The following is a 14,595-nucleotide window of genomic DNA, read 5'->3' as shown; positions in this document are numbered from 1 at the left end:
CTAAAGTGAACTGGGTGACTTATTTTCAACCGTGGAAGAAAAACTCAATTAAAGCCACATTTGAACTGTAATGGCACCAAGGAGTTCAACTTGACCTCATATGCCAGATTATAATCATCTTTCAAGTGTACAAACAAGGAAGCATAGTTATCAAAGAATGAGAAATACGTTTGTTCAAAGACCATTTACTGCTTTAACAAGAGGTGAAAGCTTGCCAGAAATATATAAACACCTAACCCAGTGCTATTCATAGGCTTAACATGTTCAAAGACTTGGGGGCGGCGGGGGGGGGCAATTTAAAAATATCTTTGAAGTTGTGGGTATTCATCATCATATCTAATAGTGCTTACTTTCTAGAGCCCCTCTCCAAGGAGGGCAAAGCAATTTATCTGACTTATTTTCATGACATCCTTGTGAGATAAGGCAACCACCATTATCTCCCTTTTGCAAATGGAGAAACTGAAACGTTGGGAGGTAAAATCACTTGAAGAAGGTCAGTAGCAGGCCCAAGAATGTAAACACACACATTTAAGCTTTTAACTGCTATTTTACTTTACAGAAAACTAAACAAACAAAAAATAATTAAAAAAAATCACACAGTTTTTCATTCTCTTTTTAAGTTAAAGAATAATTACTCATCTATCAACTTTTCCTTGGTAAGGAAAACTGTTTAAATGGCTTTTCACAATAACTGGAATCTTATTATACTGGAATGAATGAACCACTTGCAAAGTTGTGATGTTCATTTAACAAACACTAAATACCTAGTCTGCAACATGTTGTATTGTTCAGGGTGTTGAGACTTCAAAGGTGAAACATATATTCCTCATCCTTAAAGGTCTTCCTGGAGAGAGAAATTCTATAAGCAAATTATATGGTGCAGTCTCATGTTATTTAAATTTACTAAATTCTTCATTTTGTCCTCCAAATCTATTTTTTCTTCCCTTTCCCCTTTCTGTAAATGCTACTGCTACACCCAGTAGCTCAAACCAGTCTTCTGGGCACCATTGCTGATGTCTCATTCTCCCTGCACCCCGCCGTGTCCTCTGGTCTATTTTTTTTTTTTTTTTGAGATTGGGTCTTGCTCTGTTGCCCAGGCTGGAGTGCAGTGGTGTGACATAGCTCACACCCTGAGGCTGAGGTGCGAGGGTCACTTGAGCCCAGGAGTTAGCACAGAGGCAAATGCTAAGTAATCTAATTAATAATGCTTTCTAATTTTTTCAGTTACAAAATTAATGTGACAATATCATAAAAAAGGCGAGAAATGGACTACAGATGTGCACCACCAGCCTAATTTTTAAAATAATTTTTTTGAGAGTCAGGATCTTGCTATATTGCCCAGGCTGGTCTTGAACTCTTGGCCTCAAGTGATCCTCCCACTTTGGCTTCATTGCCACTTCCTTAATCCAGTTCACTATCTTTTTTTTTTTTTGGAGACAGAGTCCTGCTCTGTTGCCCAGGCTGGAGTGCAATGGTGTGATCTTGGCTTACTGCAACCTCCACCTCCCGGGTTCAAGTGATTCTCCTGCCTCAGCCTCCCAAGGAACTGGGATTACAGGCACGTGCCACAACGCCCAGCAATTTTTGTATTTTTAGTAGAGATGGGGTTTCACCATGTTGGCCAGGCTGGTCTTGAACTCCTGATCTCAAGTGATCCACCCGCCTTGGCCTCCCAAAGTGCTGGGATTACAGGTGTGAGCCACTGCCCCAGCCCAGTTCACCATCTTCTACAAAGACCTGACAGGTCTTTCTACTTCTTATCTTGCCTCACACCCATTACCAATTCATTCTTCACAATGAAACTAGAGTGATCTTATTAAAAGGCTAACTGAGCCATGTTTTTTCTCTTCACAACCCTTTAGTGACTTCATGTTGCACTTGGAATAAAATCCAAAATTCTTATCAAGGCTTTGTATAATCTGGCCCACTGCTTACCCCTCTGTGTCCCCACCCAAATCTCAACTTGAATTGTATTGCCCAGAATTGCTATGTGTTGTGGGAGAGACCCAGGGGGAGGTAATTGAATCATGTGGGCCAGGCTTTCCCATGCTATTCTCGTGATAGTGAATAAGTCTCACGAGATCTGATGGGTTTATCAGGGGTTTCAACTTTTGCTTCTTCTCTCATTTTCTCTTGCTGCCACCATGTAAGAAGTGACTTTTGCCTCCCACCATGATTCTGAGGCATGCACAGCCATGTGGAACTGTAAGTCTGATAAAATCCCTTTTTCTTCCCAGTCTCGGGTATGTCTTTACCAGCAGTGTGAAAACAAACTAATACACCCTCTTCTCTTCTTGCACCGTGCTTCAGCCACACCAGCCTCCTTTGTACCAAGCTCTCATCCTGGGTTCTCTGCTTAAATTGCACTTGTAGTTCCTGGCCCCTTCTCTCCTCCTCAAGTCTCAACTTAGATACCACCTCCTCAGAATCCTCTCTGACCCCCTTTTGAAGCAGGTTACCCCTTCTCTTATGATCTTCTGTTGATTACCTTTATAACATGTTTTCCTAATTTGCAATAAATTATTTGCTTATCTGTGTTCTTCACTGGGTTATAAGGATAGGGGCAGAACCCAAATCATTGAGTTCATTGACAGATCCCAGGTGCCTAGTACATAACAGGTGCTCAATAATTGTTTGTTGAATGCATGATGGAGCGCTGTTGGGGCAGAGAACAGACCAGCTAATTGTAACTATGATTTCACCAGCACAGAGGCAAATGCTAAGTAGATATCTGTAATTAATAGTGCTTCTAATGTTTTTCAGTTATAAAATTAAAATTTAGGTCATTATTTGGTACATTTCTTTCCAGTCTCTCTTTATACCTGATGTATATATTTTATACCTGTCTCTTTTTATACCTGATGTATATATTTTAGACAATTATATGTCAAATTCTGCTTTTTTATTTAGTAATAAATTATAAATATTATTCCATGTTATTACAGAGCCTTCAGAACCGTTATTTAATATTGTTGCCTAATGTTCCATTTAATGGATGTATCATAATCTATGTAACACTTCACCTACGGATGAATATTTAACTTGTTTTCAATCTTTTTACTGCTATCGTGAATAATTATGCACAAAATTTTTTATGTTTTTAGACTGTTCCTTTACTTAATTACTAAGAGTGCATCAGTAACCCAAAGGGTAGTATTTGGTTTGAAGGAGAATTGTCCAGACTTGTATAGAACCTCTGGGTAATCTACCTATGTTACTTTCTCTTCTGGAATTTCCCAAAATAGAATTTATCTTGATCACTATGTATATCTGGTTGTCAACAGGACTAGATCTGGCCACAGCTGCAAACCTTGAGTAGCTATGCAGATTGAATCATTCAATCTTTTCCAGAGTCCTTCTACTACTAAAATGAAGGACATATTATATCTTCTCTGTCTTATCTTTCCTCATCTTCTTTCCTGCCTTGCTTTCCCTGCCAAAAGTTTTGATAAAGCAGGAGGTAAAGATGGCAGGGAGAGAGATAATGGCTAAAGACACAGAGTCTGTTTCTCAGAGTTGTGTGTGTGTGTGTGTAGTATTAAGTCACGGGGGTCAAGAGTATCAATGCAGAGGCTGGATACATACATGATGGTGCCTCTCCTGCATCACACTCTCCTCCTGCATTCAGTTGCAGCCATGCATCATAGGTAGGATGGATTGACTCTTACCTGTATCCAAGGATGGTTCTAATCTCCTCTCTCTTGCCATCATGATTGGTTCTGGGATGGCTTCTCAGAACAAAGTGCTGAACTTCAGTTTAATGGCTGAGTGAGGTAAGAGTTTCCTCCCCTTTAATGGGAATGAAGACGTTAGTAACTAGTGGTGCTCCTATCAGTCACTTGCAACTAAGAGGGAGGCCAGTTTGAGGACAGAGTCAACTCACAAAGAAGGGCAAAGCCCAGGGAAACACAGAGAAAGAGAGGTGGAGCTCTGCCTTTGGACTTTCCAAAATGCGTGAGCTTGCCCTGCCTTTAGACTTTTCAAATACATGAGCTGATGAATCACCTTGATTGTTTTAGCCAGTTAGCGTCAGGGGTTTTGTTGCTTCACTCAAAAGTACCTTAACTGATGCAGGAAAATTGGCATGACTGCTATACGATTGCTATCTTACCAAATAATTGTTTTGTGGCACTGTCCTAGAAGAGAGGTTAGGGTGGCTCCTGTCCTAGAAGGAAATGTTCTCTACAACACAGGAAGCATGCCTCAGAGACTTCTGGGACCAGCTCTTCTCCCAATTTGTACCCCTCTTCCCTGGATACAGTGACAGATGGCATTGTAAAGACAGGACATGCAGCTTTCAGATGCTATATTTGCAAGTAAATTTTCTCCTATTTGAGACCCTTTGCAACTACCAAATACCATGGACATGGTTTGTGATTATTTGTAATATTGGATAGGAAAGGCACAGGGGCTGTCATTCTGGGGCAGAACAAATCTTGTTTACAGCCCTGTGCTATTCGGGGATGTAGGCCCCAAAACTAGGAAGTTGGGGGCCGGGCGCAGTGGCTCACGCCTGTAATCCTAGCACTTTGGGAGGCCAAGGTGGGTAGATTACTTGAGGTCAGGAGTTCGAGACCAGCCTGGCCAACATGGTGAAACCCTGTTTCTACTAAAAATACAAAAAAATTAGCCAGGCATGGTGGCACACGCATGTAGTCCCAGCTGCTTGGGAGGCTGAGGCAGGAGAATCGCTTGAACCCAGGAGGTGGAGGTTGTAGTGAGGCAAGATTGCGCCACTGCACTCTGGCCTGGGCAACAGAGAGAGACTTTATCTCAAAAAAAAAAAATAAATAAATAAATAAATAAAAAAATAGGAAGTTGGGACACAGAGCGTGCTTGGAATATTTATTCTCAGAGGAGAAAGACTTTTTCTTTTTTGTGTATGTGTCCAATGTGTAGCTTTTCAATAATGAGATATACAATAATAAAAACTCACAGTTCTCCCACCTTTCTCCATCTCCCACTCCCACTTTTCCTTTTCTCAGTAGAAGCTCTCACCTTATTTGTTTGCTTGTTTATTACAGACAGATTCATGTGATTGATGTATAACTGATAGGAGAATATCTATCTAGTTAAATATTTGTCTTAAAGTTAATCTTTAAAAAGTGACTGTTAAAAAGATAATTAAGTAAATGTTATTTGATAGCTGTCCAAAGTGTCGTTCCTGTTATGGAATAAATCTTTCTTTGGTATTCATTGCAACAACCTGACTATAGCAAAAATAGCGCTGCTGTTGATAATCCTTCTAAGTGTTTGACTTCCACATTCAAAGATCTCCTCTCTCTATCAGACAGAATGGTGTTCCTTAACCAGAAAGATTGGGCCGGGCTCAGTGGCTCATGCTTGTAATCCCAGCAGTTTGGGAGACTGAGGCAGGTGGATCACCTGAGGTCAGGAGTTCAAGACCAGCCTGACCAACATGGTGAAAACCCATCTCTACTAAAAACACACACAAAAAAACACAAAAAAATACAAAAAAAATTGGCTGGGCATGGTGGCACATGCTTGTAATCTCAGCTACTCGGGAGGCTGAGGCAGGAGAATCACTTGAATCCAGGAGGTGGAGGTTGCAGTGAGCCGAGATCGCGCCATTTTCCTCCAGCCTGGGCAACTCCATCTGAAAAAAAAAAAAAAAAAAAAAAGAAAAGAAAAGAAGGAAAGAAAGAAAGATTGTTTTACCTGTTCATTAGTGTAATTTTCTCTGGTGCAAGATATGGAATTAAAACAGGGTTATACAGATAGCAAGTATGAAAGGAGAAGAATAGAGGAAATGGTTTGAATTCACCAGTTCTCTCGACTTTTCTCCACTCATTCTTACCTTTTTCCTGGTGTTAACTCTGACCTTTTTTGGCTTTTCAACCTTCATCTCAGAGATTCTGTTGCTGATTTTTTAAATAGAGGACAAAGATCCAGCTATGGTATTCTCAATTTTATAGTATTTATGCCACTATTTTCCAAAAGTGTTCTGCATGGTATTTGTTTATTTTTTCATCTGCTTATTCATGTATCTATTCATCCAATAAAGAATTGCTGTTTTATTAAAAGAATATGCAATAGTTACCAATATTAAAGGTTTTAAAATTCAGAAATATAATGCCACAGTTAACAAAGTATTAAGTATTTAAATGAGGAATTAATACATTAGAATGCCATCACTAGTAAAATATAAGTATTTAGGTATTAAAACTGAATATTAGAATTTTTGAACTATATAAACTCAGCATTAATGCTTTGAAAGAGTTATTATTAAGAAACAGATATTGCAGAACAGACTTCAGACATAGCTCTCTAATAAGTTCTTGCTAAGCTGTAACAAAATGTTGCTTCTTTTGCTATCTGTATACAGCTGCTTGCTTTAAATTAGTAGATTCTGAAACAGCTTTCCTTGCATGTCTAAAATAAAAGTATTGCACGTAAAAAAAAAAAAAAAGAATTACTGAGCTCCTGCTACATGTCAACATTATGCCAGGTGCTGTGAATGCCAGGCACCAGGGCAACTAAACTTCAGTATCCCTGAAGTTTGGCAGTAAACTAGAAGACAGACAGTGAGAAGTAAACTAGTAAATATATAATTCCAGAGTGTGAAGGAAATGAACAAGGTTTTACGCCATAGCACAATGGGTAGGGGACGAGGACTTAAATAGTATTTTCAAAAATTCCAGTTTGGACAATACATTATATAGTCATCCTGTCTATTCGTAAGAGTAGTTTTGGTGGACTGGGGAGGCAGAAAGCCAGAACGCAGTAGATTGAGAATTGAGGTGTAGGAATTGATGGAGAGATGGCAGATATGGATAGTTCTTTAGTTTATGAAGGAGAGGAGAGAAATAGGAGAGTTAGCTGACAGGGGAATGAGTTGAGTAATGCTTTGAATAACCATGTTTATGTCCTGATAGGAAGGGGTCTGAAGAACAAAAAAGGTTGATGACTGGAACTGGAGAAAGGTTTCTAGGAAGGCAGTACAGCAGAAGAAGGATTTTCCATAGAAAAGAAAAGAGCAAAAGGGAAGGAAACGGGCCATCAGATACAGGTCAGTTTAAAGATTTCATGGTAGGGAGTTAAGGGGGTTCATATCTTATGGCTTCTTTTTTCTCTGAAGTTAGAACCTGGGTCATGTGCAAGGATTTCTTTATTCTTCTAATACTCAAACTACCTTTATTGACTGTTTTAAGGTGATTGTCTTATTTTATTAGTACAAAACACTGTATTATAGCTACTATTACTGAATTTTATGTAGGATAAATTGAGGGTAAGCCAGATCTGTGACACACTCCCTTAAGCAATGCTACCTCTGTCCTTGCAACCTTCCTGCTCCATTTTATTTATCAAACTTCTCTCTTTTTCACTCTTTAGTTGTAGAGTGGGAAGGGTTAAGACACAGCCATTCTTCCACTGCACTGAAATTAGAGTATTAGCTTGAGTATCTGACCTGATTCCTCCTTTGGAAGCCCTCCCATAGTTTTAATTATACTGCTTGTGTTTTCTAATTTAAAAGCCAACTCTTGGCTGGGCATGTTGGCTCATGCCTGTAATCCCAGTACTTTGGGAGGCCGAGGCAGGTATATCATCTGAGGTCAGGAGTTCGAGACCAGCCTGGCCAACATGGTGAAACCCCATCTCTACTAAAAATACAAAAATTAGCTGGGCTTGGTGGTAGGTGCCTGTAATCCCAGCTAGTAGGGAGGCTGAGGCAGGAGAATCACTTGAGTCCGGGAGGTGGAGGTTACGGTGAGCCAAGATTGCATCATTGTACTCCAGCCTGGGTGACAGAGTGAGACTCCATCTCAAACAAAAACAAAAACAAACAAACAAAACAAAAAAAAAACTCTTGTTTCAACAAATATGAGTGCAGTAATGGGGAGACTGTGACTTGGTATGCGAAATTTGCACTGACCCAGAGAAATCTGATTTATTGTCCCCACAAGTAGAAAGTGCACTGAATTGAAAGATAGAATATCTGGGCTTAAATCTCAGTTTTGCCATGTAGTTTCGTAGTGACCTTGGGCAACTCACTTAAATTTCAGCCTTTATTTCCTCGTCTCTAAAATAAGGCTATTAATATCTGCTCTCTCTAACTCACAAATATTTGTAAAGATTAGATTAGGCAAATCATGTGAAAGTGTACTGCTATGCAAATTTAAGGTGTACCACTTACTTCCTCAAAATAAATATTTAAAGGCGTCTCTTCATGTTCTGAGAATGGGAATAAAGGAAATTCATCTAAAACCATGAAAGTGATCTGATCCTGATGTTAGAGTGAAATCTTGGACAAAATATGAAATACAGAGAATGATCTAGGCTGGGCGCGGTGGCTCATGCCTGTGATTTCAGCACTTTTGGAGGCCGAGGCAGGTGGATCACCTGAGCTCCCGGAGTTCGAGACCAGCCTGACCAACATGGCAAAACCCTGTCTCTACTAAAAATACAAAAATTAGCCAGGCATGGTGGCACATGCCTGTAATCCCAGCTACTCGGGAGGCTGAAGCATGAGAATTGCTTGAACATGGGAGGCAGGATGCAATGGACATTGCACCACTGCAATTCAGCCTGGGCAACAGAGCAAGACTCTGTCTCAAAAACAACACCACCACCACCACCACCATCAACAAAAAAGAAAAACAACAACAACAAATAAAAAAGACCTAAAGAAGAATTTCAGTCAGTTAGAATTCAACTAACCAAAACACTTAACTAACCAGGATTAATTTTTAAATTTTCTGATTCTAAACCCCCAAAAGAAATGTTTTAGATTTATCCTGAGAATATACTGTGGCCATCAGGGGTAAGTATGAGGATGGCAGGCAGAGGGAGATGGAATGGATGGTGTCCTTGACTTGCTCTGCTGCTATTGTTCTGCTGCTATTTTGACTTGCTCTGGAATTCTCTGTCCTTAGACTTTATTATGTCATATTATAATTTTTTTTTCTTTTTGGAGACAGAGTCTCATTCTGTTGCCCAGGCTGGAGTGCAGTGCTGTGATCTCGGCTCACTGCAACCTCCGCCTCCAGGGTTCAGGCGATTCTTCTGTCTCAGCCCCCTGAGTAGCTGGGACTACAGGCATGCACCACCACACCTGGCTAATTTTTTGTATTTTTAGTAGAGATGAGGTTTTGCCATGTTGCCCAGGCTGGTCTCAAAGTCCCGAGCTCAGGCAATCTGCCCGCCTCAGTCTCCCAGAGTGCTAGGATTACAGACATGAGCCACTGCGCCCAGCCTATACATTTCTTTTTGTTTGTTTGAGACAGGATCTTACTCTTGTCCGGGCTGGAGTGAAGTGGTGCAATTACGACTCACTTGCAGCATCAGACTCCTGGGGTCATAAGATCTTCCTGCCTCTGCCTCCCTGGTAGCTGGGACTACAGGTGCATGCCACCACGTGGGGCTATTTTTATTTTTTATTAGTAGAGACAGGTTGTCGCTATGTTGCCTAGGCTGGTCTTGAACGCCTGGGCTTAAACGATCCTTCAGCGTCAGCCTCCCAAAGTGCTGGGATTACAGGTGTGAGCCACCTCACTCGCCACATGACATATTTCTTTATCGTGTGAGGCTCTTTCAGTTGTGTTTAACTGTTACTGCAGTCAAAAGCATCCTAACCAATACATTAGCCTCTACTAATCTTATGTAAGGTAATCTCAATCTTTTATTCTCATCAAAGATAGGCTACTATAGCAGGTCTTTGAGCTCTTCCTGGCTAGAACTGATACTCAAAGGCCCAGGGCTACACAGAAGCAGCAGACAGCAAAAAATAGATAAGCAAAAATCTGTTTCCTAAAATCAGATTCATGCACTGCACTTGCTCCATAATTCTGGTGACCTCCCAATAGCTGACTCTGGTTGCCTGAACTTAGGCATATTTCTGCCCTTTATTGCTTCTGTTGGCTTCCTTGAACTCGGCCATATATTGTCTAAATTGCTGCTTCTATTTGACATTTCCTGTTTGTCTAGACTCCTACCTGGAGCTGGTTTGTTGTAAATGGTCTTATCCCATTGTCAACCCCACCTCAATGTGATACACCTTTATTTTTTAACTTTGCCTTAAACCACCTACAGAGGATGAGTCATAATGTTTGCTGACTTGATCATACACGTTTCTTCCTTCCCTTTGCTTTCATCTCTGAATCCCTCACAACACCTGTAACTTAGAAACTACCAGTAACCAGAACCTTGCTGAGCTGAAGAGTCTTTCATCAAATCATATATCACATCATATATATTTTTTTCTGTATGAGCCTTGAGGCTGGCTTATTCTAGATCCACCCTCAGTTGCCCAGTTACAAACCTTAGCCACTTCCTATTCTCTTATCCCATCACAGTCTCCAATACACCTCCTGATCATCTTAACCTAAGTAAAAACTGTTCAATTTTCTCCTGCATTCTCAGTTCTATCCAGCCCAGCTTCCCTTTTCCTTATTCGATAACTGGCATAATTGTGCATTTCATACCTAGGAATCCTACTGGTTCTGTGTACAATAAAGCAGGAAATTATTCTGGTGCTATTCTGAAGTCATTGAAAGGTTATGAAGATCTACATGTGAGATAAAATGACATAGAACTGTATCAGGGTTAATTAATTTGCCAAATCCCACAGTTGATTATGGCAATGCCAGATTCAACCCTAAGTCTACTTGTCACCAAAGTCTGGACTGCTAATCACCATAATTCCCATGTCTTACTTGCAAAATGGGGATAAAATAATACTTAACTTGACAGATTAGCCTTATTCAATTTCTGGAAAAACTAAACATACATTTACAATGTATCCCACCAGTCATACTCCTAGACATCTATCCCAGAGAAATGAAAACTTATGTTCATACAAAAACCTTTACACAATTGTTCATAGCAGCTTTATTTTTAATAGCTCCAAACTGGAAAAAAAGAAAAAAAAAACGTTCTTCAGTGGGTGACTGATTAAACAAACTGTGGTACATCCATACCATGGAATATCACTCAGCAATAAAAAAACAAACTATTGATACATGCAACAGCTTGGGTGCACTTCCAGCATCATGCTAGGTGAAACAAACCAATCACACAAGGTCACATACTGGATGATTCAATTTACATGACATCTTCAAGATAACAACATTGTAGAGATGGAGAATAGATTAGTGGCTGCCAGGGAATAGGGGTGGTGGAGGGAAGGGGGCTGTAACTGTGAAGGGGTAGCATGAGGGAGATGTTTGTGGCGATGAAATAGTTTTTTATCTTAATTGAATTCGTGGTTACATAAATTGACTGGTGTGATCAAATGACAACTACACATGTGTTGTACCAGTGTCAATTGTCTCCTTTTGATATTGTGCTATAATTATGTAAGATGTCCCCTTTAGGGGAGATGAGGTAAAGGGTACATGGAACTTCTCTATACTACGTTTGCAACTTCCTATGAATCTACAGTTATTTCAAAATAGAAAGATGAAAAAAGTAGCTTTATTGACTTCTCTCTCCCTCGTTACTCTGTCTTCCCCAATCCATCTTGTCACTCAGTCAGACACCAGGTAATATGAGACTCTATTCTTTCCTTCTTTTACCCCTATCCCCATCATCTAAGCAGTCTTGAAGTCCTGTCCATTTCATCCCTGTGTGGCATCTCTCCAGTCTGACTGCCCCTCCCCACCTTCTCTGCTCTGGGTCAGACCCCCTAGTCTGACCTTCTGCAATAGCTCCCTGCTGGTCTCCTATCTTTCACCTATCTTGTACAATGCTGGTGACCTCTTTAAAATATAAATCATATCCTATTACTTCTCTGCCCAAGAACAGTTGGTTGTTCCTTGACACCTGCGGTTTCGAATCACCTCCTTGCTGCGGCAGACAAGAGACTTCATTCAGTTCCTGTTCTGCATTCCTCTTACAAGCAATAGATCTGGATGTACTAGAGGCTCATCTTCCCATTTTTGGTAGATGAGTAGAAAGTTGGCTCAGCAAGTTAGAGTTAGCCCACTAGAACAGGTGGATGCCAGTTTCTGGGCTGCAGAGACCCGACCCTCCCTTTCTACCAAGCTACTTCTCTGACCATGGGACATCCAAGTGCATAGATGTTCCCTGTTCCTTACAGGATTGTAGGACAGGGTCCCTTTCTACTGCAATGTTAGCCATGGACATGTGGCCCATCTACACAGGGCCAAAACTGAGGGATAATGAGAGTTCAGGGGATTGTGGACACTCTGCTGCTTCTCTGCTTGTAAGCTTTCTTTTTATAACCTTTATTTTTTACCTTCCCTATGTGACACTAGGCATATATGCCCAGGACACCTCTGCCTGACACTTCCTCACCAGACTCACCTGCTGATACCCAGCGAGCCTGTAGTATCCAATAATGATCTGTGGTTTTCAGGAAATGTCCCTTCTCTGCTAGATCATGTGCTATTTAGTTTTTGATTACTTACACCTTCCTGGAACCTGGCTGTGTCCCTCTAAGCAGAAACAGAGCTACTGTGTTTCATTTTACATAGCACCCCTTCATTCTTCTATCATGGGACATCTAACATTGATTTTAAAATCCAGCTGTGAGGTTTGCTTCCCTTTCACCTCCCCAGACTGTGAAGCTTTTTGAAAGATGGGATACCTTGTCTTTTAGCTTTGTATTCCTGAAGCTTGCGAGAACCTCGCACAGGGTTGGTATTTAGTACACATTTGTTAAACGAGCAAATTTTGACACGCATGAGAGCATTTTATGAACAGTAAATGCTATACCAGCCTTAGTTATGATGACAGCATCTTTATGAAGCCAGCAGAATAAGTCATAATGGTTGGAACCAGAACTGTCAATATAGCAAAATCAGTTACCAATTTTAAAAACATCAGCTCCTTGACACACACACAGATACACACACAAACACATCCTCCATAGTGCATAGTGTATAGTCAGCTTTCATACTTGGCCTAATACACTGCAAAGATTAAAGGTCTTTTTCTCTTTTCTTCACAGACATTCACGGTGGGGGCTCGTTCCTCACAATCCACACACTACGCTTCACATTCGCGTCGTTTGACTACGAGATAGCTGTTAGAGGACGTGGTCTGGTGCTTGGCTGTTGACAGAGTTAAAAAATATTTTTTAGAGGGGAAAATACTTTTTTATGTGCAAAAACAACTGAATTTCGGCCACCAAATCATTTCCTCCAGCTCAACACCAGCCACCAGAATAAAGACAGGTCATTTCTCACATTGATTGATCTGAGGCTCAGAGCTCTGTCTCCCTTTCCTAGTGGGAGAGGCTGAACATGGCTGGGTTCTCTGACTCAGATGCATTGCTTTTATGGTAGCATTTTGCCCTAAAGGGGCTTTCTGTAAATTTGAGCTTAAGTATGTACTATTAGAGGCCTAAAGAAGGCTAAGTGGTAGCTACTCTATTTTTCAAAAGAATATTAGTAGTTAAATGTAAAGTTAAAAACTGACTTTGCCATGAGTGTTTCCAGTGATTTTTATGATAAAGCACATTAACCTATTTGGAAGGTAAATTTTGAAATGAAGTTAAGGTAATTAAAAAGAGACATTACTTACGTTTCTTCTCAATTGCAGTAGCTAATACTGTGGGCCAAATGGAATCCAGTCAAACATGATTTGCTTTCAACTTTAATCAAAACTAAGAATAATTACTCATAGCAATTTTTCTGATTTTAGAGAAGAAAGTTTTCTGGTTTATTATGCTTTTTCTTCTCTTTAGTTCTCAAATTACTTTATGAATGCTAAATAGCTGTATAAGTAAAAAGAAACTGACTACTTTCATAAAGTCATTTTTTTCTTCCATTTTAAATTTATTATCTGTCAAGACCTCAAGAAGGCTGAAAACTTTTGGCTTAACTCTTTTATTTTTTCTCAACAGTAGATGGCAATATCTGTTCACCTGTAGTGCAAAGCCCACTCCCATGAATAACTGCAGACTTAGATTTTTTTGTCTCCCACTCTGTAAAGTGAAATCAGCCTATTTAAAATTGTAAATTGAAGACAGAAACAGTTTGCATGTTTGTACAATATTACTTTTTAAATGTTGGTTGAAGGAGTACAAAAGTATGAAAACTATGCCTTATTTTACTCCAGGGTAGACCCGGCGAGCAGCTCCAGAGAAGGCTGCTGATTGCAGTGAACAAAGAGAACCTGTGGGTAGATGGTCTGTGGCAGGAGCAAGAGAGGTTAAGCTAGCAGGTTTTAGTTTGTTCTGTTAAAGTTTATGCTCAGATCTTGTTATATACCCATAGAGGTTTTTTGCTTACATTTAAAAAAATCCTGAAGTGTGCTTTTTGCCTAGAAATTTGTAAGCTTTTCACATTTTTTATATCAAGAAATAAAGTAAGAAATAAATAAAACAATGTCAATTTTGTACCCAAGGCTCACATTTACTTTTTCCTTCTCAAAGGAGTAGTGGGGGATGGGTGAAGACTAGTCTTTGGGAGAGGTTTCTCTTAGATCTGATCCTCTTGTTGATCCCCTCAACCTGAGCAGTTACACTTTATAAAGTGCATTTCTCGCGTTGGTAAGTAATGGCACCACAGTTTCAAAAATTTCAAAAATTACAGGTGAAGACCTAAACAAAATAGCTGCTATACAGGTTAAACAGCTTTACTTTTGTGATACAACAATAAATGAGCTTTT

Source organism: Pongo pygmaeus, chromosome 2 (assembly GCF_028885625.2).
Source record: "Pongo pygmaeus isolate AG05252 chromosome 2, NHGRI_mPonPyg2-v2.0_pri, whole genome shotgun sequence".
Classification (NCBI taxonomy): Eukaryota; Metazoa; Chordata; class Mammalia; order Primates; family Hominidae; genus Pongo; species Pongo pygmaeus.
Note: the sequence above shows the minus strand (reverse complement) of the source record.